We start from the raw sequence: 4,414 nt of genomic DNA on the forward strand, positions 1-4,414 counted from the left end.
GAAAATATTCGCGAAAAAAAAGGTCAGGGACAGATTTGTCCTTTACTCTTTATTCTAAGACCAATGAAGAACATGCAGAACATCTGTGAATCCTGTTGCAGATACTAAAGGAAAGGAAACTCCACGCAAAACTGTCCAAATGTGAGTTCTGGAAGAACGAGGTGAAGTTTCTGGGCCACGTAGTAAGTAAATAGGGGATAGCTGTAGATCATTCTAAGGTGGAAGCAGTAATGGAGTAGGGGCGACCGACCTCAGTAACTGAGATAAGGAGTTTTCTGGGTTTGGATGGCTATTATCGAAGATTCATCAAAGATTTTTCATAAATAGCTTTCCATTGACGAAGTTAACCGGCAAAGATGCGCCATTTGTCTGGACATCTGAATGCAAAGAGAGCTTCCAAGATTTAAAGCAGAAATTGACTACAGCGCCTGTGCTCGTGTTACCTGAACCGAATGAACCATTTGAGGTGTATTGTGACACTTCATTGAAGGGTCTGGGGTGTGTGCTTATGCAACGTAGGAAGGTGGTGGCGTATGCCTCACGACAGTTGAAACCTCATGAAGTTAAATACCTTATGCACGACCTGGTGATGCGTGTGCATCATGTTGTATTTTCTATGCTTTTTCATATATAAAAATCAATTCATAATGCTTAATTATAGATTGTTTTGGTGATTAAATTGAATATTTCTTTGATTGCTTGAGTTGATGAATTTTGTAGGAAATGATAGAAAAAGAAGCAATAAAAGCACTAATAGAGGAAGCACACTCCTAAGGTGGCAAAAGAGTTGGAAACCAAATCAAAGAGAAGCAAAGAGGATTTGCAACCCTGACCTCTTTACACTCCAACAAAAATAACTCGAGCAACAAAGCTCCAAATGAGGTGATTTCAGTGCCATTGAAAAGTAGACTTCCAGAGCTTTCCAACCATATATAAGACTCCTTAGTGGACATTGCATTTGGGGGTACAAATTACCATTCATTCAGCACTACATACCTGGCATGCGGCTAGGCATGTCTGGGCGTGGCACGCTGGGCCAAATTTCCTGCAAACATGCCATGATGACCTATGCACCTTCGAAAGATCAAAACTTGGGTTAGAGAAGTCCAAATAATACGCTTCCAGCACCTTTAGAAAGCTGACATCCACGATGTTCCAATGATATATAATAGTCTATAGTGGCCATTCAATTTGGGGATGCACCAGATCTATCTTTCAACGTGCAAGGCTTCCCAATACTTCAAAAGCCCAAAGTGCCACTTCAATGACATTCTACATTGGGCCACTTCCAATTACCCCAATTCCTTCATTTATTTAAGCCTCCAAGAAGAGAACTAAAATTTCACAAGCACAAGACAAGCCACAATTAACAATCAATCAAGGCCACAAGAATTATCTAGAAGTAGTTAAAAAATTTGTATTTGATTGTAATTTCATTTGAATTTGTAATTTAGGTAGCTAATAAATAGGACCTTAGATTCACCATTTTACACACACCATGGAAGGGTGGAGGTGACTCCACTCCCTTCTCACTCTCATCTTCTTCTCTTCTTCCAATTTCTTTCATACACTTTTGTAAATATTTGTTATGAGTCTCTAACTCTTTTCATTTGGAAAGAGAGCTCTATTGTTTTTCAATAGATTAATTTGATTTCTTTTCCATCTTCAATTCTTCTTTTATTTTTTCTTTAGAAAGAATCTTCATTCTTCATTTCAAGGATTCAATTGTCTTGGGAAAGAAATTGAATTCACATGGATTTTATGTGAGCCTTGGGAAAGGGATCATATCATAGAATCATGCTTGAAATTCTTTCTCAAAATTGAGTAAATTTGGGTTTGGGTTTGATATTGTGACATGTAATTATCCCAAAACTTGGGTTTATGAGATTGTGTGGCTCTAAATCAGAGACCAATCTTCATCTCTGCCCATGAGCAATTAGATCAAGGAATTGACAATTAATCAAGTTAAGAGAGATTGATTCACCAAGGGATTTAGTTTCAATCACTTATGATTTGCCAAGAAATTAATGAATTACATGATTGAAGAGGAGATGAGAGCTATTGATCTTGAGAATGCAATAGCTCTTGATCCCAATGTTAATTTCATTCTTAATTCTTGTTATTTACTTCTTGTCTTTAATTCTTGTCATTTACTTACACACATTTATGGCTTTATTTACTTATGCTTATTTATGCCTTCCAAGTGTTTGTAGAAGTGCTTCACTTGGTTTTACTTTCTAGTCATTTACATTCTTTATTGCTTTCATTTAATATCAAGTCATTTACATTCCTTGTTTGCTATCACTCAAAATTGAACTGTCTAACTAGAATAATCAATCAACTATTGCTTACTTAATCATTTAATCCTTGTGGGATCGACCTCACTCTTATGAGTTTTATTACTTGATACGACCTGGTGCACTTGTCGATTGTTATTATAGAATAATTTGAGTTCATCAAATTCCGTATCAAGTTTTTGGCGCCGTTGCCAGGGATTAATTGTAATTAACGAACTACTGGTTGGTTGATTACCTAGATTAGATATTTTCTTTCTTTTTCTTTTTGTTATTTAATTTCTTTTAATTTTCTATTTTCTCATGCTAGTAAAATGTTTGTGTTATTGCCTCACTAAGAATTCTTTATTTGTGACACAAGGAATTTTAATTTCTCTTGGTGATTGTATTTAATACAAAGTATCTTCAAGTAAGAATGGAGTTTACCTCATCTTTTGATCAAGCAAATTTCATGGGATATTGCCCAGCACCACAAAATGATTCAAGTCATTATCTTAAAGGTGGTCGGAATATCTCTAAAGAATGATAGAGTATGAGCAATCACACCAAATGTGACACTTCCCTCAGCCCAAAATAATTTACATGAATCTAACTACTACTCAAATGGTGGCTGAGGAAGAGATTTTTATGCTCCATACCCCATTCATCAAGAACCATCATCCCTTAATTGTCCAACCTATGTACCTCCACAAACTCCTCAAAAAACATTTCTAGCATTCACAATAGAGGAACTCTCCAAGAGATATCTTTTTGTTGCCCAACTCAGTGAGTTCTTAAGGCAAAATGTGAGAGAGGTGATTGAAGATATGGAAGCCTCAATGAGGAGTCAAGAAGAGAAAATGAGGCAATTGGCACAATATTTTGTTGATGAACCAACCAATGTCTTCCCTTGGCCAGGAGAAGAACATCATACCATCAGCTTAAGGAGTGGAGAAGTGCTCAATGTGGGTGAAAATGAGGAATTGGTAGAGCAAGAAAAAGAGACCTCCATACCAAGTGAGCCACCATTCCAAGAAGTTCATGACGAAGAGGACTCTCCAACCATCACACAACACCCAAGCTTTGAAAACAAATAAGTGAAGGCAATCAACAAAAGCACTGAAAAAAGGATTTGACCAAAAAACAAAGGACCATATCCATGAAAAAGAAAAGGTCAATAAAAAGTAATCCCACCCCTACCCCAACAAGCAAAGCAAATCAAGCTAACAACAAAAGAAAGCTTGCTGGGAGGCACTCAAAACAGGGGATATCAAACTTCTCCTCTTCCCCTTTGAAGTCATTTCTCTTAATCAACTGGAAGAAGAGGAAGAAAGTTAAGAACAAAATATCAAGCTAATGACATTAAAAGAGCACTTCTTAGGAGGCAACCCAACCGTAGGTAACATTTCCTTTCTTTGCTTAGTTTACTTTCAACAATTTTACATGAGATTGCATGAAATATGTTTAGTGTTACCATGCAACAATTTGATTTCCAAACCTTCACTGGGTACTTGCATCATTTTAAAATGAAAGCATCATACTAAGTTTGGTGTTGCCACTTACCTTTCATACAAAGTACCATGCACACACTACTTATTAATGCAATCATATTGCCTCTGCTTCTTTCTTGTGCCTTCATTGTTACCCTTAATTTTTCTTACTTAACCACATGCATTACTCACATTTCATTGTTTTAAGACATTCATGACTCACCATAAACCCCATCACCGCTGTATTATTTGTTGCTTGAGGACAAGCAATCACTCTAAGTTTGGTGTGGGAAGGAAGGAATAGGAGGAAAGTGACAACAACAATATGAACTACAAGGTTGTAAAATTCCTTCTCCTCTTATTTGTTTCCAGTACTTTTAAATTGCATGGTTATCTTCATTGTATGCATGTGTGATTAATCCTTATGAATAAGCATAGTTTGATTCTTGAATTGGAACATGTTGCTGTGACATTATAACTACCATCTTGAATTTTGTAAGTCAAAGTAATTAAGCTTCATGATCATAAACAAACAAGGTAATTAAAGAAGAATCTAGCATGAGCATATAAGTACTGAGAGGCTAGCATGACTATTTTTTGCCCAATTGCATTTGAATTTGTTTAATTGAAGTTTTCATCTAGGACATTTTA

Source organism: Arachis ipaensis, chromosome B05, assembly GCF_000816755.2.
Source record: "Arachis ipaensis cultivar K30076 chromosome B05, Araip1.1, whole genome shotgun sequence".
Lineage (NCBI taxonomy): Eukaryota > Viridiplantae > Streptophyta > Magnoliopsida > Fabales > Fabaceae > Arachis > Arachis ipaensis.